A 24,407-nucleotide genomic window follows, 5' to 3' on the forward strand; every position below is an offset into this window, starting at 1 on the left:
ATGGTGAGGAGAATTAACCCCTTCTCAGCCAAAACCAGCACAAGCAGTGAGAGCATCTCAGTGAATAAAAGGAGAACTTTATTGCTGGCAGCCAGCTTTCATGTCCATCAAACTGTAGGAACAGTTACTATGGAAAATGAAAGCAATCGAGATGAGCCATGACTCCCCACATCCAGGTAATGCTGCCTCTCCACAAGCACAGATGAAGCATCACATGTCTGTTTTGGATTTGCTGCTCCAAAGCCAGTATCTTTTCAAATGCCAAAACATCAAGCACAGCGATGTAAATTATTATATCTTGGATTTGACCATTTTTTAATTAAAATGTAAACACCTTTGAAAATCACATTGAGTGACTGCTGCTGGAGTTAGCCTTGGGCTTTTCTGATACTGATGCATCCATGGCTGGCTGAAGATTTTATGTATGTCATCACCCTTCCAGTCTCCGGTCTCATTTCTGGTACCTGGTGACACAGAAAAGCCCAAGTGACAGGACAGGAGGCCAACAACTATCACATTGCAGTGCCATCCACGAGCCTGGTATGCCACAGAGCAGGCAAACGCCACAGTGAATCTGTGTTGGTTTTGGCTGGGGTAAAGTTGATTTTCTGCACAGTAGCTAGTACGGGGCTGTGTTTTGGATTTGTGCTAGAAACAGTGTTGATAACACAGGGATGTTTTTGTTATTGCTGAGCAGTGATTACACAGAGTCAAGGCCTTTTCTGCTCCTCACCCCACCCCACCAGCGAGTGAGCTTGGGGTGCACAAGAAGCTGGGAGGGGACACAGCTGGGTCAACTGACCCAAACTGACCAAAGGGGTATTCCACACCATATGACATCATGCTCAGCATATAAAGGTGGAGGAAGAAGGAAGGAGGGGACGTTCAGAGTGATGGTGTTTGTCTTCCCAAGTAACAGTTACACGTGATGGAGCCCTGCTTTCCTGGAGATGGCTGAACACCTGCCAGCCGATGGGAAGTAGTGAATTAATTCCTTGTTCTGCTTTGCTTGTGTGCGCGGCTTTTGCTTTCCCTATTAAACTGTCTTTATCTCAAACCATGAGTTTTCTCACTTTTACTCTTCTGACTTTCTCCCCCTGGGAGGGAGTGAGCGAGTGGCTGTGTGGGGCTTAGTTGCCAGCTGGGGTTAAACCACGACAGCATTGAAACAGAGCCATTAAAATAAACACAGAAAGAAATAGGGGAAAAAACCAAAACAAAACAAAAAAGGAGAGAGCCAGGAGTGCAAAAGGCCACAGAATCATCCAACCCAAAACAGCCACCTTGACACAGTAATCCAGCAAGGAAGGGAGAGAAATAACCAGAAAGCCAGAAATCCCTCATTCTCAGCCAGACAATAACTTATTACATAGCTTACCTCACTGCAATTAGGATGTTTTTTGTGTTTGGGAGGTGGATTTGGCTTTTTCTTTTTAAACAAAACCAAAGCCTTGTCACCTTTAGAAACACAAAGTCTTTCAGTGTGTCAAATCTGTGCACGAGGCTGGAGCGGTTTCCCACCAGATGGTCTTTACACTTTGCATGATCGTATGATGATCCATACATTTTGCAATCGTACATTTCAACCGCGTGCTTGCATGCAGGTGCCAGCCACCATGTACAGTCTTTTACAAATAACCGAAGGGAAACCTTAATCAGAAAGTAAATCTTTTCATTCCAGGCACCCAGGCAATATAATGGGCACTTGGGCTGTGAAAAGCCCTGTAAGCCTAAAAGATACATCCAACTCTAAGTTGAGATGTCAACCCACTGAAACAATCCATCCCGTGGGCTGTTGCCAGCAGGGACGGATGGGGCAGGAGCGGCATCCCCCAGTCAGCAGCAGGGCAGGTGTGGAGGGTGCTTAATCCCAATTAAACCATGCCTGTAGCTTGCTGGCAAAGAGCATTTTTGCATCTGTATGCCAGCTTTTAGCAGCATTCAGAGGACATACCTCAGCCGCCAGCCAAAATGCTGGGGCTGCCACTCCAGACAGATGGAGGGGATTTTATACTAGGAAGAGTGAGCTGGTCCTCTCCTCCCAGGAATCACAGAATCATCAAATGGTTTGGGTTGGAAGGGACCTTTAAAGGTCACTTAGTCAAACCCTCATGCAATGAGCAGGGACATCTTCAACTAGATCAGGTTGCTCAGAGCCCCGTCCAACCTGACCTTGAATGTTTCCAGGGATGGGGCATTGACCACCTCTCTGGGCAACTGTGCTGGTTTTGGCTGGGATAGAGTTAATTCTCTTCACTGCAGCTGGTAAAGTGCCAATGGCACATTGATGTAGTGGTTGTTAAGTAGTGGCTAAGTGTCGCTAAGTAGCACCTATACTAGTTAGGGACCTTTCCAGCTTCTCATGCTCTGCCATGTGCACAAGAAGCTGGGAGGGGAGGGGCCACAGCCAAGGCAGATGATCCAAACTGGCCAATGGGATATTCCATATCATATGACATCATGACCAGTATATTAACCGGGGGAGTTGGCGTGGGGTGGAGTGTTTGCAGCTCAGGGACTGGTGGCGTCGGGTTGGCGGGTGGTGAGCAGCTGCATCACATGTTGTTGGTTTTGGTTGTTTATTCCCCCTTCCCCGCCCCCAGGTTTCGCCTCTCTCATTATTTTCCTTTTCATTGCATTATTATTATCGTTGTTGTTATTTTTTTATTGTAATTATTAAACTGTTCTTATCTTAACCCACGAGCTTTCTCACTTTTACCCTTCTGATTCTCTCCCCCATCCCGCCGGTAGGGGAGTGAGCGAGCGGCTGTGTGGGGTTGAGTTGCCGGCTGGGGCTAAACCACAACAGCAACCTATTCCAGGACATCCCAGGATGTTTCACCACCCTCATCATAAGGAAGAAATGTTTTATATCTAGTCTGAATCTACCCTCTTTTAGTTTAAAAACATTACCCCTTGTCCTATCACTACAGTCCCTGCTAAAAATTCTGTCCCCATCTTTCTTAGAAGCACCCTTTAAGTATTGAAAGGCCACAATAAGGTCTGCCCACAGCCTTCTCCTCTCCAGGCTGAACAACCCCAACTCTCACAGCCTTTCTTTGTAGGAGAGGTGCTCCAGCCCCTCAGATCATTTTTGTTCCCTCCTCTGGACCCGCTCCAACAGGTCCATGTCCTTCTTGTGCTGAGGGCTCCAGAGCTGGACGCAGCACTGCAGGGGGGGTCTCACCAGAGCCGAGTAGATGGGCAGAATCCCCTCCCTGGACCTGCTGGCCACGCTGCTTTGGATGCAGCCCAGGATACAGGCACATTGCCAGATCATGTCCAGGTCTTCACCCACCAGTATCCCCATGACCTTCTCTGCAGGGCTGCTCTCATTCCCTTCATCCCCCAGCCTGTATTGATACCAGGGGTTGCCCCGACCCAGGTGCAGGACCCTTGTACTTGGCCTTGTTGAATCTCGTGAGATTCACATCTTCATGGAATCTCGCCTCCATCCCCACCAACTGCTTTCCTTCATCATGGCTTTCCTCTGTTTTGGAAATGAAGCTTGTCTGTGCAACAAGGCTGGGAGCAGAAGAGCCTCAGGTGTCCCCCATATTCAAGCTCTTTGAAAGATGACATGGGAATGATGAAGCAAGATGCTTTTTGCAGCATCAGCCACCTTCTGCACCATCAGCAATGGAGAAAAGCAAATCATTCCTGTGTTCCTGCTGCTCCAAATCAAGGGGAACAACCCTTCCCGGCCTCGGATCTGGTGATGTTTAGGCTTGGGTTACATGAGCAAAGCAAGGAACAGATTTCAAGGAGCGACAATTCCCTATGACCCAAGTGTGACTCATTCATAGGGGAGATCTGTGCCTTCTGCCTAATATGAGCTGCTCAACTGGAACTGGAAAGAAAAATAATCCAGGAAATCTCTGACATTTTGCAGAGGAAAGGGAAAATAAACAATTTAACACGCCCCTCTCTGAGCTAGTAAAACTCATCTGAAAGTCTCCATGTGCAGATAAGTATATTTAGAGATTTTCTGAATCTCTAATTACCTTCAGTACTAAAAAAACCCCACTCAACAACACCCACAAACAAACAAAATTTCCAAAACCTGCCTTTGGATCCTGGACCCCCACTCCTCCACCACATTTAAATGTTCAAATTATAAAATAAACAGCAGATTGGCTTTTACATCACAGCCATCCTGGGAGCATCAGTCATCGACCTTATCAGTCCCCATACAGGCAGCAGCCATGGCACTGCCATTGATGAGATTTTCTAAATATTCTAGTGGAAAAGAAGAAGAATTGGGAAACGTAGCCATTCTGTACACACAGAAGGAAAATAAGTCCCTTTCTCATAATGCTTCTGGTCAAAAAATAATAAATTAAGAGGTAGGGAAGCAAACAAAGCTCTGGGGAAGCACAAGGGGACAGGGAACACTGTGGGTTCAGTGTTCAACACCACACAAGCAAGTCCAATGTGACACAGAGCTGGCCAAGGAACAGGGACATCAGTGTCACGAGAGTTAAGCTAGCTTTCCAGGACTGCTCTCCCTGCTTCTGGCTCCTTCCAGATTTAAATATACCAATAAGAGCTGCAGCCGCTTGCAAAGACAGGGGAAAAGCCATGAGCATCATCTCCCACGTCCCACCTACTTGCTGAACCTTCTGCTTGGGAAAGGAGGACAAAGCCCAGCACACGACCCAGCAAGGCATCCAACCCTCGCACATTTAAGGACAGGTTTTTGACCCAGGACTGAGTCGGTTGCCAAAGCTTTCCCTTCCCTCGGGGCTGGACAGAGTGTCCTCCTTAGCCCCTGTTCCTGGCCACGTGGACTGGACATGGTCTAGACAGCAGGTTTCCATCCAGCAAAGTGATTGCATTTTGGAGAAGTGCTTCTCACTCCAACCAGAGGGACCATCCAAATTAAACCTTGCTCTGTGAGATTGCTGTGGGCAAAGGACATCATCTAAGACAGCTCTCACAGCTTCGGAAGACGCCCTTGCAGACACTAAATCCATTTTTCAGCCTACAAGGTTCTCTTGCATGTTCTCCCACATAGTTTCTGAAAGCAATTCAGAGAGCACATTTCATACCCAGATGGACCCAGGTTTTGCATCAGGCTCCCAATAGCTGCTCCAGGAAGGGACGTGACCCAGCACTGACACAGCAGTGCTCACCAAGGGTCCCACCAAGCCAAGGGATGCTGCCATGTGGCAGCGATGGACTCCAGCTCCCTGTGGACCCACCACCCCACCGTGCTGGACAATGCCGCAGCAGCAGGTGATGCTCAGCCCTGGATGAGCGGGGACCAGACCCTTCCCAAGCTTCACTTTGCCCAAGCAGTGTGGACCAAGCCCATGGGCTTAACCCTCCTCTCAAATCCATCCCCAGCTTTAACTCCTTCCAGCAGCTCACGAGACAGCTTGAACCAATTCACTGGATAATGCCTCCCTTAGGAACTGGCCTTGCAAATACTGAGCAAAGCACTTCCCCAGACAGGAATTTACCCAAGTTACTGGCTGGCCACCACCCTCCTTTTTGAGGCTTGAAGTGCATTTTTTTGCAATCACTCCCAGGCTATCACTCTGCTCACTGGATGCTCTGCAGCAGTAATGCAGCCACACATCTCCCCAAAAGCCCTTCCCAGGCAGCCCTGTTCCCCCTTCAGTTATCCCCCCTGCTAAATCGCAGCAAGTGAGGGGTGATAAAAAGCCAGCAATGGGGATGGGGAGAAGAGCAGCCTGCTGAACCCCAGGGGGGTAAAGATGCTGCAAGTATTTGTGCAGCTACATTTATCACGCAGGGGATTACTAGGTTTGATTAATAAGAGGTAAATGAAGCAGCTTGACTCAGCTGAGCCCCAGCAGGCGGGTGGAGGACAGGGAGGTTTTCATTAATACAAACCAAATAGAGAGACAGGTACTTCCAGGACACGATAGCTGACCTATTTTGAGATGAATGTGAGATCAAGCGAGCTTTGGGATTGTCTGTTTACCTCCACCAGCAGCAACGACAGTCTAGACAACTGGCCCAGATCAAGACAGCTGATGTTCACCCTTAAGATCCACCAACCCTACATCCTAACATGCCCTGCTGACAGTGTCCTTGACATCAGTCCCTTCTGCAAACCCCAGGTCTCGGATGCCCTGCTGAGCCCCAGCATTGCTGCCAGTGTACTGGGGACAAGAACCTCAAGTTCGTGCTAAAATGTCCTTAGGCTGCTCCTCATGTCCAAGTGTTCCATCCGTCACAGATCCACACACACCACACACTGCACGTATGATTGGGATGTATTGCTGGGTCCTCTGGGCAAGCCATCATACCTCACTTCCCTCTCTTATAAAACACAACAAACCCCATTAGGACTTATCTTAAATGCTCAGCTTTCCCTCTTAGAAAGGGAGGGAATTTTCTTTTCTTCCTCCTTTTCTTCCTAGAAAGTTTGGGGGGAGGAAAGAGGTCTTGGAGCTTCAGGGTGCTACCACAGGGAAGGCATCACAGATCTAAAGGGTCTTTGATAAACATCAGAAGTTTGGCCTGAGTTTTCAGAACACCTCTGGGGTGACTGCATTGAGTAAATACCCAGCAGCTCAGGAAACCAAGTCAAAAAGGCACCGAGAGAAGATTTTTCTCCAGAAATACAGCCTGGTCAGGGATAGTGCCAGAAATACTTATTTTGATAAGTTTGCCTCCTGACCCAAAAGGAAACACTGTTCCTAAAGGGCTGGATGATGACTGGAGGACCCAGGACCATCTGCAGACATCAAAAACCAACAGGACAGCTGTGTCCACTCCAAGACCCCACTTGCAGTGGAAAACCCACCAGCCATGCCCAGGACTGACCCCCCCGAGTGACTGGGGGACCTGCAGGTATGAGGACAACCCAGAAACACATCCACAAATGAGTTTTACGCTATTTTTTTTTCTTTTCTTGAAGGATCCTTCATGTTTATCATGAAGGTCTTCCCACTATGACCTCTACCATGTGGAAGCTCCACCAAATATGGCTGCAGGGACCAAAGGAGCTCGTGCCAGGCCATGTCAGCATCTGAGAAAGTCCCCTCCTGCACCGGCCAACCTCTGCTTACACCCAAAGGATTAACAACCCCTAAGTTAATCATAATGAGAACATGGGGGGAGGACTTAATTGCAGCAAAGGGGAAGCAGCATCAGCAGTTTCAGCAGAAACATCATAGCAGGATGCCTGCTATTCACATACTTTTGACCTCAGAGATGCAAATAAAGAGCCCAAACTATTTAGCTTTGTGAAAAAAGGAAAAGAGGTAAGAGACTATTTGATTAATTAAGAGACTGTGTAGCACTATATACCCAGATGGTATCTCACATTAAAGGGCCTTGCAGGTGGAAGCCCATCACTGCCAGCTCTTGGATGCCGGTACAGTGCAGGTCAAATGAGGGCATCTGAGGGATTTTTATGACCCGCCAATTAAGTAGCTGAGCTTAACAAGGTACTGGAAAAGACACTTCTGGAATAAATTATATAATATGAATGATCAAGAAAATAAACTCCACGCCTAGCCCTGAATTACTGCAAGCACTTGGAGACTTCAGAAGAAGATGCAACCACTGCTAACACAACCACAAAACGCCAGGGCTTGGGGCAGGCTTTCCCCACTCCCACTAGAGTTTTCTTTGGGGCTTTTCTCTCCCAGAAGGAACATGAAGAACCTCTGTGCTTGCTGAAGAACCTCGGTCCACAGGGACACCCTGCTGCTGGTGAGCATCCCCACATGTCCACAAGGTCCAGAAGGAGCCCAATGCCTTCCAGCACAAGAAGCTGGAGATGACACCTAGTACTCAAGTCCCACATGCTCCCTCCTCCAGTGTGGGACAAGGGTCACGTACCTCCCCTACCTGCATTCACCTGAGGAACTGAATCCCCTTTTGCAGAAGCAAAAGGCTGAACCCATCAAATAATAATAATAATTAAAAAAACAACACTTCTTTGCCAGCAGCCCAGCTTTGGCTTGGTGAATTTTCAATAGTTTTGGTCAAGTCACTGAAGCCAAACCACTGGGAAGAAAATGCTGGAAAAAGTTCTTTCGGGGGTTTTTTTTTAGGGTTTGGTATTTTTAAACAAAGGATTTTTACTTTTATTTCACAGTGACGTACACTAAATTTCCACAGCTCTCCATTATGGTGTAAAATACTTAAAACCAGAATTCATTTGGGATTGAATAAAGCCTCTTTGACTTGGCATGATTTTGTTTCCTGTTTTGACGAAATAAAAATACCTATTCTCATTGACCCCAGCTAAAAATCCTCTTATCCCCTACAACTATCCTTACTACCACAATTTTGCTACAGGCTAATTAACTGAAACAAAAAATGCAGTTACCATCCACTATTTGTTCTGTGGGCTGATATTTAGGAGTATTCAGAATACCTAAGGATAGTTTGGGGTACCCACCCAAAGGATGCAACAGTGCTCCAGGACAGAAGACGTAATTCACATATATATTAGAAACTCATAGGCACCTCGGGAAAATTCACGTATATCACTTTTTTTTTTTTTAAGAAGAGAAAAATAAGGAAAATAGGACACCTACATCCCCCCAAAGAGAGAGGGAACTGCTGCAGCCCCAATTCTGCAGGCAAGGTGCGACACGAGGCACAATGCCGCTTCCAGCCCTTTCGGGCTTTATCCTCCCAGCAATGCCTCTGCTTTGGCTTGTTCCCAGCTCCTCCATGGGCTGCTCTACCCCTGGAGAAAATATTTACTCTCCAGAGACTATCAGGCATTGCACAAGATAACACCCAGGGCTGCAGAAACCCCAATGCAGATAAAGCCTTGCTGATGCTTGGATGATGCCCCACTGCATCCTCTCCCACTCCCTTTCAGGTCAAACTGGATCTTGTACAGGACAAAGGGAAAAAATAAAAACAAAACATGTTTTCAGGACAACGCTGCTGACTTGTTTTTCAAACCCTCTGCCACCAAGCCCCTGCAGCACTACTAACCTCTGCTGATCCCATCAGGTGGTTTAACTGGGGAGCTTAGCGGTAAGCCCTGTCCCTACAAGGAGGCACCAAGTTATATAGGGTTATTCCCTGCCCAAAGGAAACTGCAGAGGCTTTTGGGGATAATACCCAACTTCTTCAATTTTCATGAAGAAACTGAAATTTATAAACAGAGAGAACTCACCCCACAATGCAATGTTTTGTTGTGTTGGGGTTTTTTTCCCCTTCTTCTGGCCTTTATTTTATTTATGTTGAAGTAGCTGTTAAAACCTGTTAACATGCTGCAAATCCCTGTCTTGCTGCAAAAAGAATTTGGCACTTTTAAAAGTTAACTGGCCTGTATCTGTACCCAAATAAACCCCTTATGGAAAGGAAAGGGGACAGGTAGGGGAGGCAGCATCTGCTGCAGGGAGGGTAGGACAGCAGGAGGGGTCTGGAAGAAGGAAGGAAAAACTGGGACAGGGAACAAAAAAGTGGGATAGGGAACAACCCTGCGTCCATGAGCAGGGCAGAAAGTGGCAATGCACAATTTTCACCCATTAACTTCGGCAGCCAGAGGATTTCCGCAGTGAAGAGGATGTATGTGTACAGTCGGGACAGTGGGAAGAGGAGGGGGTCGTGATGAAGAGCAGGGCTACAAGTAAACACGTGCCTGGAAGGTCTGGCAGGCTGGGGCCACCAGACCCAGCCTTGCTTTTCAGTTCTTCTCAAGCACCTGGCACAACAGGGTCATAATGAAGGCCCATATCAACAGCTACAATCCTTGGTGCCAAATCAGGTGTTAATATACACAAAAAAAAAATTTGAATCTTGTGACCACCAGAGAAGTCCTTGCTCACAGCACATGAGCTTCAATAATACCTTGTCTGGAGTTACTGATGTTCTACCAAAAGCTTGTGGAACCCTAAAATTCACCACTCACTGAAATTCTGCCATGTCAAAGTGGGATCAAACTCTGCTGCATGCACCACGCAGACCAAGAGTGAGGATTTGTTATGAAGCACTGGTAGCCTTATTACCATAAACTACTGGAGAAACATTGCCCAACCTTCCGCAACACATGCTCACACAACACTGCTCCCATCCAGAGGCAACCCAGGAGCTGAGAGACCACCCAGGAGAGCCAACCACCAACAAAAGTGCAGGACTTCTGCCGTGGAGGTAAGATCTCCTCAGCAAGGATCCCATCACATATAAATTATTACTCCTAAGAGCAATATTTTGAGAGAAGATAAAATTTGAGAGAAGAATAATCTGAGACAAAGATCATTCCTACTCCAACAACTTTATAAAACAAAGGAATAAGTGGCACATGTTGGAATTTCCTGAGCAGATCAAAATTGCTTTCAGGGTTTGAGTCTCTGGGTTTTGGAGGGGGAGAGGAAGGGTTCTGGGGGGCTTGGGAGTTTATTCTTCTTTTTATTTTCCCTTTTAGAAAGAAGCAGAGTTTGCAGCCAGCTGTGCTGGCTTCCAGAAGAAGAGAACAATTAACCTGGAAGTAATGCACTTTTTTCAGTATAGTACATGGCACGCCAAATGCCTGGCATCACTTAGAGTGGCAGACGATTAATGACTCCCTTGCTGAGCAGCAGCATCTGAAAGCCCTGCGGAGAGCAAGCGATGCTTCTTCACCAGTATTTAGCAACCGGTTCAGCTCTGCTGTGAAAGGCAAGCTGCAGCAGTCCCACATGGAGCAAGCATCACCATCCATCCATCATCCATGCTGACCTCCCCCATCAGTACCCAGGCAAGCGTGGCATCCTTCAGCAGCACCAGCAGCACAACCAGAGTCATCTTCACTCTCTTCTCCCTGGTGAGTCTGTGCCATCAAATTTCATCAGCTTTTTTACAGTACAACTAGGCTAACCCCCAAAATTTCATTTGGTTGGACTTGCCTGCCTCTCCACAGTCATCCATGCTCGCAGATGGGGAGCAGAGCAGGAGACCTGGAGCTGCTGCAGGTCTGACAGCGTATCTTCCTTGCTGTGTTACTATCTTCCTGGCACAGGGAAAGCTCCTGCCGATGGCTCATCCTCCCCCACCATGCCCTTCCCCATCGAAACATGCGGTGAGGAGGCAGACACTCCCACTGAGTGAAGCGAGTGTAACCAGAGGTGCTCAAAGAGAACCTTGGCAAAGCCAGCAAGGGATGACTGTGCAAACCAGAGCAGGGAAAGGCCGAGTCACCTCCTCCCCCAGAGCCCTAAATAGAGAAGAGCGTAAGGAAAATCATTATGCAAGCTGACAAAAAAGGAAGAGAATCCCCAGTTTAAAAAAAAAATATATATCAAAGTGCATATAGTGACGGCAGAAGGGGAAGGGACAGAAAAGGCAGCCTCATGCTGCAGCTGTAATGGGAAAGACTATCAGGAGCAGAGGGACAGAGCATCATCCCCGGCTCCTTTGGGAACTGGGGGTCCACTAATCACTTCTAAAAGCAGCTCCAGCTCCAAGGCAAATTCATAGACCACCGATGGTGCTGAAAAGCCACCATGCTGCTGCCTCGTCTCCTCCAGGCGATGCTGCCATCCACAACCTCAGTCTCGATGGAAAACGGCAGCGAGCCTGGCCAAGCTTTTGGGGACAGATTTTATCCACTCCCCAGTGTGCAAATGCTCTACATGAGCTTCTAGATGGTAGCACGTGAAATGCCACTATTAGGAGCAATAACAGTAAAATACCCAATTATCCATCCCAGCAGGTATGTGGCGAGGCTAAGCTCAAGGCTGGAAAACCCTTTTGAACAGCAGGATATCAGTACAGGCAGGAGACTCTGGAGAGAAATCAGCCACAAGCTTTTCACTGCAAGCTTGGTGGTCAAGCACAAGCACAAAGTCCTAGAACAGCGTGGCAGCACAGAATAGAATAGTTTGGGTTGGGACTTCTAAAGATCATCCAGCATCATCCCATCACACCCTCCCTGGCAGCATCCCAACAGCCAGCTCCTCCTTCCCTGCATTCAAGACATTTTGGGTTATTTCCTTAAAGAAAATTTAGTGAATTACTAAAGCCTCGTCTGAGTTAACCAACCTACTTGCACCCAGAGAGATAATATTTAAGCTCATGATTGCTGCAGCCTCTCCTTTACAAGGAAATTTGGATTTCCCTCTTCCACCTTCTTTCTTACAGTCTGTAAGTTCTTATCTTTGAGACCTGCACTCCTTTATCAAATTTTGCTGAAATTAGTCCCTGGGTTAAAAAAGCTTCTGGAGGAATAGTGAGTGACAGCCAGTCTGAGTGCGTAAGCCTCATTTCTGTTAATTTAAAAAAAAAAAACCCAAACAAAACAAAAAGCACAGAAATATAGAGAAGAAGCAAGCTTCAAAGTGGCCACTTGCAGTCGATAAATCTTTCACCCCATGTAATGCAAATATATTTTTTTTAAAAGTCACGCAAATATCCTTTCTTGGAGCTGATTCCAAGAAAGACAATGTGTGCTCCGCAGATGCTCCCAAACCCAGGAAGGAGGGAGAGGGACCAGCACCCTGGGGTGAATCTTTGCATTAAAAGCAGCCGGGCAGGGAGGGATGCTGAGGCTCTGCCGACAACCAAGCACTCCACAGAGCTATGGTGTACTGCCCACCACCGATGCTGCTCCAAGCATCCGCAGAGGCAGGAGAAAATGCCCCACTGCCCACGCCAGGCTGGCATGGGGAGGGACAGAGCAGGGATGTAGGAGGGGATGGAAAACTTGCTGTTCACTAGAAGAGCTTTCCAGAAGCATGCATTTAATTTCAGAGCTGCTGTCAGATGCAAGAAACTGCTGGTCCCAAAACTAGGGGAAAAAGCTGTTGGAGAAAGTCATTCATCACCTCGTTGCAGCTGGTCCCCTCTTCATCCACATCTGTGGCCTCCTCTTCCTCTAGAGGCATCCGTAGCCATCGTGGTGAGACCCCACACCCCCTGAAAACTCTGCCTAACTCATCTACTAGCTTGCAATGATGAAATATGCACATGGCAAGAAAAATAAAGAAACCATTTCCAAAAGCACCCCAAGCCTCCACACCCTGCTGTGAAGTCTCCAGATGCAAAAATTATTGCTGCAAGTTTTAGGACTGCCAGCCCGGCTTCCCAAGCTGGAGAAAAATGTAATCAAAGATGCCTCCAAGCCAATCACCTGGCTGGGAAGAGGCATTTCTTGGATCACTAATATGCCCTGATCTAAGGGAATACGGCTCCCATGGGTGCAGGCATCCACCCCATCTCTTCTCGCCGTGCAAAGCAATCACCACTTTAAACATAAAACACTTCTCTGTTATTGAACTCCAGCTGACAATCACAGCACAACCACAATTCTTCCTGCTTTCTTTTCCTCTCTTGCCCAGACACCCAGGATGGTACTTTTGATGACATGTTATTAAAATCCCCTCTGGCTTTGTTGCAGCTGGACATGGCGTCCAGGAGCTCTCTGGCCCAGGGGGTTTGCTTCTGGCCGGGTGATGCAGGGAGATGCCAGCACCCAAAAGCAAAACAGCATTTGCAGACCACTGCTTCAGGCTGGCTTGGTTGGACCTAGACTACACCATATCCCCACTGGCAACTGGAGCACAGACTTCTCTGCAGGACAAAAAAGTCCTTTTAAATTCACCCCACGATTATTCCTGCAAGATCCCCCATTAGCAAACACTAAGATGTGTTTTCACAGACCTGAACACCCTTCAAAGCCACCTGCAGAAGCTGGTAGCCCCAAAACAACATCTCCACAGACAACATAGAAGATGGAGCAGCTCGCGGCCACGGGTGAGACCAGCTCTGCAAAGCAGCTGCCCCAGCCCTGATCTCACCCGAGGCTGTGTCACCTGCAACTGACTCCATGCCGGCTGGCAAAGCTTTGGCTTCACAAACTAGATGCTTAATGCTTGTGATGGCCAAGACCCCTGAAACATCTGCAGTGCATTTCTGTTCTAGCTTGAAAGCATTGTGCTTGCATAGACAGACTTGGGAGATTTAATCAAACGATGCAAAACACTTGGGATTGTACCTACTTATTTGCAGAAGACCACCTCAGCGCTAGCCTGGGGATGGACTGGGTGCCATCCCTGCTGTGTGGCATGGCACAGCTCATTGCAGAGACCCAGACTGCTGCAGCATGCCGTGCTGCCATGCCATAGCCTCCCATGCCACCCTTCCCACTCCAACCCAGCCGCTCGCCTCCTGTGCCAGCTATCACCCAACACAACCAGCAGCGGAGGGACAGCAACAGCTTCTCCCAAGATCCCAGCGAATGCAAGCCAAGCAACATGGCTCCGCCAGGATTTAATGAGTTCAAAAGCATTTTTCAGATTTAATTACAAACCCTGTTAGCAGTTCCTCATCACAGGTGGCTGGGGAAGCTGGTGGCAGCTGTGTGTCTCCCTGTAGCTTCTGCTTTGGCACAGGGCAGGCTCCAGCAGTGGTGAAGCCTTCCTGGGGTGGTGCAGGCTGCACAAACCAGTTCCAGTGAGCTGGGCCAGCTCCAGAGGGAGGGAGAAGGTTGGGTGGGGTTTTTTTTTTGCATTAAGGCCAATTAAAATCGCTGGTGAGAAACAAGAAGCTTGTGAGCACCCGTGTACATCCTCAGGTCACCCGGGCATGACATGACACCAAGGGATGGGGCACACCACACAGCCACCCACCTCCCAGGGACATCCCCACCACAGACACGTCATCCCGCCCATAACCCTTTCCGTCCTGCCACCTGAGAGATGCAGATGACTTCCACCACCACCCAGCGGCGTGGTGGACACAACCACGCTGGGGAAGAAGACGAAGCTGAGGTAGTGCTGGTGACCGCAGAGGAGATGCCCTCAATAAATTGCTGCATGTTATGAAATACTCCGGCAAGCTCCTGGATGACACGCACAGCAGGATTTGGTCCTGCAGAGACAGCAGAGGCAGAAGTTTAATTGTGTCACCACAGCTTCTCCTACCACCTAAGAAACCAGGTTTTTCTTCTCCTGTACCATGACTGCTATGTGCCTGGGGGACAGGGGAGGCCAAGGGTTGTCTCTGTAGGAGAGGAGACAGGAGTAGTAGCTTTTCTGAAGTAAGCACAAAACTACTCCTAGTCAACCTGTGGTCCTTAAAGCCTCAGAGGTCCATGGACTGCCTCAAAGGAGTTTCCAAAAGCTAACTTGAAACAGCAAAGATCTCAAATCCATTATAGAGACACCATCCTCATTCCTGGCCACTGTTGGGGCACCTCTACATTGCAGAAGACTGACAATGACGATGTGGAGTCCAGCAAGCCAAGACAACCCATGGCATAGCCCAAGGCAGACATGGAAGAAACAAAACCTCTCTTTTCAGCAGGAAAGTTGATGGTTAAATGCACAAAAGTTTTGAGAGCATCCCATGTCATCCCCATCTCAGTCTGAACCGAGCAGGAAATGTATTTCTCTTAGGATCACCAGCAAGTCATCTATGTTGTAAATGACTATACACACACACACACAAAAATAAATAGCCAGTTGTCGTGGTTCAGCCTCAGCTGGCAACTGCACACCACGCAGCCGCTCGCTCACTCCCCCCCCACCCCTGTGGGATGGGGAAGAGAATCGGACGAGCAAAAGAACTTGTGGGTTGAGATAAGCACAGTTTAATGATTACAATAAAATGATAATAATAATACCAATGATTATGATAATAATGACAATAATGTTAATATAATAAAATGGAAAAGGAAGGGAAAGGGAAAAAAGGAAAAAAAAAAAAAACCACGGAAACACAAACGATACAACTGCTCACCACCTGGCGACCGACACTGCCCGTCCCCGAGCCGCAATTGCCTCCTCCTCCCCCAGCCAGCCCCTCCCAGGTAGCATACTGGGCATGACGTTACATGATATGGAATATCCCTTTGGTCAGTTTGAATCCGCTCTCTTAGCTGTGCCCCCTCCCCTCCCGGCTTCTTGTGCACCTGGCAGAGCATGGGAGGCTGGACATGTCCTTGACTAGTACAAGCGCTACCCAGCAACAGCCCAAACATCTGTGTGTTATCTCAACAGGTTTTTTTCCATGCTAATTTCAAAGCACAGCACTATAGCAGCTAGAGTGAAGAAAATTAACTCTATCCCAGCTAAAACCATGACACCAGTCTTTCAAACAAACAGAAAATTATGGACTAGCATAGCTAACCATTTATTTCGGGTGACTCAGTAATCCACTAATTACACTCAGATAGCAGACCTGCACCTTCTCCGAGCAGTTTCACAAGAACATTCCAAAGCATTTATGGAGATTACTTGTCCAGAAGCCTCAATGCTTCCAGATTTTTGAGACAGGAACAGTTGTCGTTTCCCCAGCCTGATAAAGACCATGAGCTACCCCGAACAGAGCAGCAGACTCTTAACTCTGAAGTTCAACAATGCCATGTATAATGTAAATGTCTTCATACTTCTGCCAAACTGAAGAATAATGAAATCATTAACAATATTTAATTGCTCCATATTTTAGCAAAAATAGTGAGGCAATATGCTAAATGTGCCCCAAACACCTCCTGAAATAGCTCATCTGCTGCCCCCAGCTTCCATAGAAACCATAGGGTCTTGCTATAGTTTTAGATACAGCTCTTCACAAATACACAGGACCCCAAAGACACCCTTGAGCAGCAAGAACATGAAATTAAATAAGGTTCAGGAGGGTTTTCTTGCCACTCTGCAGAGACCTGCAGACAAAAACTCAACCAGCGATAACTACCAAAATTTCACACCATACCTGCTGGGAAAAGACCGAGCAGCAACAAGGGCAGCTGTGAGGAGAAACAGGAGACACCCAAAATGAGAAGGAAGGGGAGAGTCAGAGTAGCAAAATTGGTCCTTACCAGGAGACCATGGCAGAGTGAACACAACAGAGCGCTTCACCCCAAAGTAAGGATGCTCAGAGAACAAAAAAAGTGTTATTCTCTTCTGAGACAGAGTGCTGAAGGAGGGACATCTGGAGATAAAGCTCAGCACTTCGTCATCTTCCCTTCCACAGTTTGGATCAAGGGCTAACAACTATGAAGGATTTTTTTCATGCTTTGCACGTTATTTTTCACGGCACTCAGGATCCCTCCATAGACCGTTCCTATCCCATTTGTGTATGGGGCTGACTCAGCTACAGGAACGAAGGTGTCAAAGCCAACCAAGCCCCTCAGGTAACTCACTTCTCTCCCACATCCCCCTGCAAAGGCAGAACTGGTGTTCAGTTCATCTCCACGAATGGTTTCTCCAGTCTCCCATTGGCTGGGGAGCTCCTGGATGCTGGGCTTTACCTTCCAACTCACCTGAGACAAGTCACATTCCCACATCACCTTCACCATCCAACCGCTGCTCCTCTGCTTTCCTTTAAAAGCAACCTGAGATCTTATAAACGATTAAAAAAAAATACTTCCTAAGAGCTGGACAAGTCCCACAACACTTTAACCACAACACCTTATATTCGCAGAGCCCTCTAGTGCAGTACCCGCATTGCAAGGACAGCTCGGACAGAGCTCAGAGGGAAAGAGCTTTACATACAAGCACAGCCTCAGCTTCCCAAAACAGACACTGCTCATCTCTCTGACAAAGATAACACACTTAACACAGGGAAACCACAGCCTACAAATTTTACTCGAGGCTCGAGGGAATAAAATCCAGCGCAAGGTTTTGCTCTTGAACCTCAGGATTGGGAAGGGCAGAGCAAAGCCTTTACAGACCTTACAGGGAAAAATAATGTGGATTGACAAAATGAAATGGGTTTTTTCCACTCACTGGAGACAAAGCATGAATATTTGCTTGTCAGGGTCACATAAGCCATAAGCAGAGAGGGATGCTTCCCTCTCCATCCCACGTGGCACACCCCTGCCAGCATCTGGATGCTCAGAGGATGGTCTACCACCAAAAAGCCTTCCTAGATTTTGGAGAGGAGGGACTATTAAATCACCTGGTCTTATTTTGGTATCTTTAGGTTGAGAGAAACAACCTGGAAGCTCAGTATATCTTCTGCTTCCTCCCATGTCTTTCATTTCCATTAACAAGGCCGTGACTTGAAGCTTCATCCTATACCTGCCTGTGTGGTGGAGGAAGAGTAGCATGGATTACTGGAGCAAGAGTAAAGGTGGCACAGATGGACACATGGAAATGGCCTATTTCAGAGGAGCCACCAGGCCTCCAGAGAGGCCCGGGGTACTCCAGCCCTCCTCATCATGCTGGGAAACAGCAACTGCCCAATCTAATGGGATTGCTACTTTATCCAGCGTCGGGTCTTACTGGTGAGGGGGGTCTCACCCCTTCCAGAAGAGCCTCACACAGGGAACAGCCCCAGGAGATTAATCTTAGTCTCATTTTACGGAAAAACAACTCCAAGGACCAAGTTTTGAGGCACTGGGATGTCAGGGACACCCAGCAACTGTGCCTCCAGACGTACGGCATTGCTGGGGACAGCTGTGGCAAAAAATGTCCCGCAACTGCTGGCTGCTCCACTGCCACTAGCATCTGTTGTCCCCTACTGTCACCCACTGTCCCCGAGACCACATGCAGCCAGAGTGACTCTGCAGGAAAACAATAATCATAAAATAACAACAAAATTTAGTCCCTGGTGAGTCCTCGCTTGCTACACCCAAACCCAACACTGCATCAAGGACAGGGAAAGCACCTCCCAGGAGGTGGGAGATGCTCCCACCCCTGGACCATGGTTCAGCCTCAGTCTGCAACTAAACACCACGCAGCCGCTCACTCACTGCCCCCACCCCTGTGGGATGGGGGAGGGAATCGGAAGAGCAAAAGAACAAAAAAAACTTGTGGCTTGAAATAAGAACAGGTTAATAATTAAAATGAAATAATAATGATGATAATAATGATTATGATAATAACAACAATAATGATAATATAATAAAAAGGAAAAGGGAAAAAGGGAAAAAAACAGAAACACAAACGATACAACTGCTCACCACCCGCCGACTGATGCTGCTGGTCCCCGAGCTGCGATTGCTGCTTCCCTCCCCTGGCCAGCTCCTCCCAGTTAACATACTGGGCATGACATGGAATATCCTTTTGGCCAGTTTGAATCCGCTCTCTTGGCTGTGCCCCCTCCCCTCCTGGCTTCTTGTGCACCCAGCAGAGCATGGGAAGCTAGAAAAGTCCTTGACTAGTACAAGCACTACCCAGCAACAGCCAAAACATCTGTGTGTTATCAACATTGTTTTCATACTAAGTCCAAAGCACAGCACTGCACCAGATGCAGTGAAGAAAATTAACTCTATCCCAGCTAAAACCATGACAACCACGCAGCGGCAACCATCCCACCCAGGGATGTCCCCCCCGTAAAGATGCTCTGGGTTAAACCAGGCGGTACCTTTGTGCCCACCTCAGTGCTCTGCTGTGCACGAACCCCCTCCGGCTTTGCTGCAACGGGGATAACAATGAATGGCGCTAATTGCTATCGGGACCACCGACCGAGCACTTGCACCCGATGGGTTTCCCTCTCCTTTTTGTCCATGGGGGGGCTTGTTAGAAGAGACGGAGGGAGAGGCCAGACCTGCCCTTTGTCAGGCACCCACTAACGAAGCGGTCTGGGAAGCTTCCAGAGGCCGGAGCCGTACCCGAATCCGGCCCCGGACCATCCGTTGCCCCCCCCCCGTTACCGCCCTTCCCGCCACTCGCCTTTGTGAGTAGAGGGAGATATCAAGGGCGGGGGCGACGGTGCTCAACGTCAGTACACAAATTGTCAGGGAAAGGATAGAAAATCACACGGGACGAAGCCGCCCGTGTGAGGCAGTTACCGAAACTAGCCGGGAGGGCCAAATCCCCGTCCGGGTTTCATCTGCAAAATTAAAACCCAACTCCACGGGCGGCCCAGCCAAGCACGCTGTTTGCAACCCAGAGCGCACCCACGCGTGGGGTTTGGGGTTTTTATTATTAATTATTATTATTTCTGAGGGAGACAAAAGGCAGGACATGTCGTCGTGTCGTGTCCCCCCCCATCTCCCTTCCCACCGCCGCACCGGCTGCTGTGTCATGGCCCCACCCCCACCCCGGCCTTACCGTGCCGCGGTGCCGGGCGGTGTCAGACCCCCGGCGGGAGGCTCATGGGCGCCGCGCTGAGGTGAGGGGGACGAGGGGAAGGGAAGGGAAAGGAAGGGGGGGACAAGGGGCGCCGCCCGCCCGGGAGGAGAGAGCCGGCTCCAGCTCGGCGGAGGGACGGGCCGGGGTGTCCGTAGAGTGACGCGCCCGCTCCGCCCGGCCTCGCCACTGCCGCCTCCACCGCCGGCCCTGCCGGGAGATGTAGTCCGCGCTCGCCGCCCGGCCTGCCCGCCTGAGGAGGGCCGGTGGTGGGTCCCCAAAACACCCCGGGGGTCCTTGGTGACCCCCCCTCGTTTCCCGGACCACCGAGCCCACCCAGCCCGCCGGGAGCGGCGCTTGGAACCGCCTGGATTTCAGAGCAGCTTTTATGTTGTCATTTAATCACTGTAATTCTCGTTTTCCCACCTCCGCACCATCTCCCTGGCCAGCCAGGCTGCATCCTTCGGGATTCAGCACGAAAAACGCATCCTCTCCCCATCCCTCCTTCTCCACGGTCAGCAGCATCCGTCCGGGCTTTGAGGTGGGTTTTAAGCTGAACTTAAGAGAAGGAAACTGCAAATGTTTCCATATAAATCAAGTGTTTCCATATGAATCAAGTGTTTCCATAGAAATACACAAAACACTGAGTTGGTAAATGTATAAAAAATGGAATTTAAACACCTTTTAAATACCCCTCTAGCCAGCTGGATCCATTTAGCCCCTTCAAACCTGCTCAAAGCCCCTTGGAAATGTTCCCATAAGCAATTTAAATCACCTTCTCCCTGCCCCATCAGGCTCTCAGAAACACCAACCCACCTAATCATTCCTCTTTCCTTGTTGTTTGGGCTCTATATTCAAGAGGTAACTTATTTTCTAGCTGTGGATTCTGTGTTGCTCTCCCTCTAGTTCTGCAGTAACATTCATCTGGAAAAATGGATCATGTTAATGAACATCAGTGTAAGAACCGCAGCCATAAATTAACCAGAAAAGCTGGCCTCTGAAGAAACCTTAATTCTACTTTGACAGCAAAATCGGATTCAAAAGATCTCTCTCCCTGCTGTGCTTTATTTTTGGCTGTATCGTTTGCTGGGTAGGTTGCCATGGCAACCTTATATTCACCAGAGGGTGGCTATAATTGGGAGAGCACATTGTTAATTTAGCTCCAGATTTTTTTTTTTATTTTGTTGTATTTTAAGCAAAGGGAACTGCCTGGATTTTCATATTTTTATCTATGGTCATACTACGGTTTAATTATTAATCCAAGCGCCAATAGCATCGCTCCAGCGAAGGCCGAGCTGCCATGCAGAGCTCACCAGGGCAGACAATAGCTCTGTCCGCATCCTGTTTCCCCAGCTCATCTCCTCCTGCAGCCCCCCTGCACCCCTTCCAGCCCCCCAAGCCCCTAATCTGAGAGCCCCCAGGACCAAGATTTCCCAGGGATGCTCCTGGTGTATGGGAGTAGGGTTGAGGGGGGAAAAAAAGGTAGGATCCACTCTCGCATTAATGAGCATTTTTTGAAATGTCAGTGCAATTGGGATTGTCAACTTCAACCTGATAACAGTTCATCTCAGCTACTTATTAATAGCAAATCTCCCTCTTTGGAGAATGCCAGCCTGCAGGAGTGATATTAATGGTGTGAACATGCTGGCATGTGTAAAGTTCTGCTCCTGGGTGGGCACAGCAGGTCCTGGCCCCGCATGGTGGGACCTCTCCAAGCATCCCGCTCCTGCCCCAACCTGCTCGAGGCACCCCTGACCTGGTGACACTGCAAAATGCCACCAGGCGCTTGCCTCCATCCTTGCTGGAAGGAGGAGGGTGGCAGGGCTGGGGACTGACTGGGTCCTCTGGTTCAGGAGCCCAGATGGGTGCTGGATCAGGGCACACAACTTCCAGCCTGAGATTTTGTGGGGAGGGGAACGACCCTTCCCACAGAGCATGGTGTCTGCAGGAGCATGGGAGGGAGCTGGATTCATTCCTCTAATAGGTGGGGAGGAATTTGGACCGGGATGACAGCAGGGTGACTAAAGGAAAATCCAGGGAACGTGGCATATGGGGCGGGTGCTGTGAGCTATGGATGGAGCAGGATACACCACCTGTGCTGGGCAGCATCACCCTGGGACTCAGGAAAAGGCGCCATCTCTGCCATCTCACTCCCACCCACGCATGGGTTTGAAGCTCCACAGCTATGCTGGTCATGGCATTCATTATTAACCTGTCCCAGCAGGAAGAGAGAAAGTGCAGCTTTACAGTAGCTGGTGACTTTCTCCAGGAGCTGGCGCGGCTCCAGGTCCAAAGAGCAAAGAGGAGCTGCTGGTCCCATCCCCATCCAGGTGCAACCCTGCTCCCCTCCGGCGTGGTGCCTCAGCCCCTCCGATGTGCATGCTCAGCAGCTCAGCCTCCTCCTTTTGTCCCTGCTTCTGGCTTCATCCTGTTGGAGGGAAACTGGAAGAGGAAAGGGTTTCCACTTAAAAAAAAAAAAAAAAAGAAGAGTTGTGAAAAGCCAGGGATGGAGGAGGGAACGGAAACATCCTTCTTTCAAGGAAAAGATGCTGTGGCTGCTGTTCTGGTTACTATACACCAGATAATAACATGCGATGACTCAGTGCTTGGGAAATTAAATTGGATCATTATTAAAAGTGTGTATTTAAGGAGGTAGTGAGGCATCTCTCGGAGAACTCAGGGGAGTTCTTCCATCGCTGTAGCAGAGGGAATTGAGGCAGGCTGCCTGGCTCCTTATGCTGCCAAGCACAGAGTCCACAATATGCTGGGAACCATGCAGGCAGGCCCGTATCCTTCCTCAGCATCCTCCCAGGGTTGCTCCCAGGAAAGCGCTGAGCATCTCTGGGAAGATGTTAAGAGCCTCCCTCAGCTCTCTCCCAATTCAGTGGGAACTGGTGGATCCCTGCCAGTGGGAAATGCTCCAGCCTCAAGATTTTTGTCCCAGAAAAATAGCAAGAGACTGAAAGAGCAGCCAGGCACGCAAAGAGATTTGAGAGCACAAACTGCAACCAAAAAGATGCTGTGCCAAACTCTGCCCTTGCCCTGGAAATACCCTTTAAAATGGCTTAGCAATGATAGGAACCTGCTGCTTCGAAGGGGAAATATAGAATATTTACAAAATGCCTTGCTCGTAGCTGCAGTGTGCTGGTAGCTTGGCCCTTCCTTGCTAGCTTGGAGCAAATCTTGGCTTCACCTGGTGTAATAAAACCCTACTCTGGACAAGGCAACTTGTGGTTTCCACATGCCAGCAGGTCAGGCTGAGCAATGACAAGAGCACAGGATTTATCCTTGGTCTGCTAATAAACAAGCTTATCTTCATGCAGGCTTTGCTTCTTATCACATCGCTTTGGTAAAAATATGCCTGGCTGAAGTCCTCCCTTCCCTTCTCCAGCAGCTGCCAAGGGCTGGTACCAGAGTTTAGTCCCCTTTGCTTTCCCAGTAAGGTGACTTGGGAGGAAAGGGAAACATTTTTATTCCCTGCTTGCTGCAAAAGGTATTAGAAGAAAAGGGCTTGGCACACTTCTGCTTTTGACGGGGGGGAAAAAGAGATAACTATCAAACCAGAAGCATGCTGGGTGTATGGCAGGTATTTTATCATGCTGTGGCCTTCAGGAATCAGAGTAGGGCATATTTATGTTAACCATGCTGGGACGGAAATATATACATGCTATAGATATCCTCATATATACACACAGGAGAGCACATACACAAGATGGAAATTTGCAGCTGCCAAATAACCAACAATGTGACAGTACCTACTGACCTGCTCAACAAAAGTTAGTTATCCCCTCTGGGATAGACACTGGTTAAAGATTTGGGCAAAAGTTCTATCTATTTGCCCCAAAATACAGTGCACAAAGTCTAAAATAACAGAAATAATGAAAAATTTTTTCCTGTGTCTGACCGGCACTTTTCTCTCCTGTGATCTGGAGTGTGTCCCTGCAGCTCAGGGCACCAAAGGACCAGAGGGGCTGGGGGAGCCTCCCCCCTCCCCATCACCCTTCGGTACTGCTGGCCACCCACCCCATCCTCTGGTGGCTTAGCATCACCCTGCCATCAAGCTGTCTGGCACATATTAATTTGTTTTCCAAGCAGAGCAACACTTCCCAGCTAACAGCCTCCTTCCCCCTCTTAGCATCCTTCACTGCTCTCACTAGAGGTAGCTTACCTGTCACCTTTGTTTTTCCCTTGCTCTTCCCCCAAAAGCCTTACTTGGCCCCCACACCATGATTAACACCTAGAAGGGAAACTGAGGCATTTACAACAGCCTTTAGAAAGCAGTACCTGGAGCTCTTGGCATCTCCAGGGTGGTGGGTAGCTTTTGCCCCAGAGCCTCAGCAGTTTGTAAACATATTGTGCTTTAGCTAAATGAGGTTGTTTTACCTGAATCTCCTCAAACCATCCCATTGTGCTGACTGGAGGAGACAGGAGGCGCTCTGTGCCTAGGGGATGGCTTCCAGGATGCTG

The 24,407-nt window shown here is 48.7% G+C and overlaps 1 protein-coding gene across 6 annotated transcripts in view; it reads right to left on the reverse strand.

Annotated features, from left to right (window-relative positions):
- CTIF (cap binding complex dependent translation initiation factor) overlaps positions 1-20,120 on the reverse strand; it is a 183,341-nt gene extending 163,221 nt beyond the window's left edge. For 4 of the 6 annotated variants that reach the window (XM_075077472.1, XM_075077469.1, XM_075077471.1 and 1 more), the window contains exon 1: positions 19,923-20,120. The gene's annotated coding sequence lies outside the window, so the exon portion shown is untranslated. The remainder of the gene's footprint in view (positions 1-19,922) is intronic. The other 2 variants (XM_075077473.1, XM_075077470.1) reach the window with 1 other exon arrangement.
- Positions 20,121-24,407: the final 4,287 nt, after the last annotated feature.

Source organism: Phalacrocorax aristotelis, chromosome W (assembly GCF_949628215.1).
Source record: "Phalacrocorax aristotelis chromosome W, bGulAri2.1, whole genome shotgun sequence".
NCBI classification, from domain to species: Eukaryota; Metazoa; Chordata; class Aves; order Suliformes; family Phalacrocoracidae; genus Phalacrocorax; species Phalacrocorax aristotelis.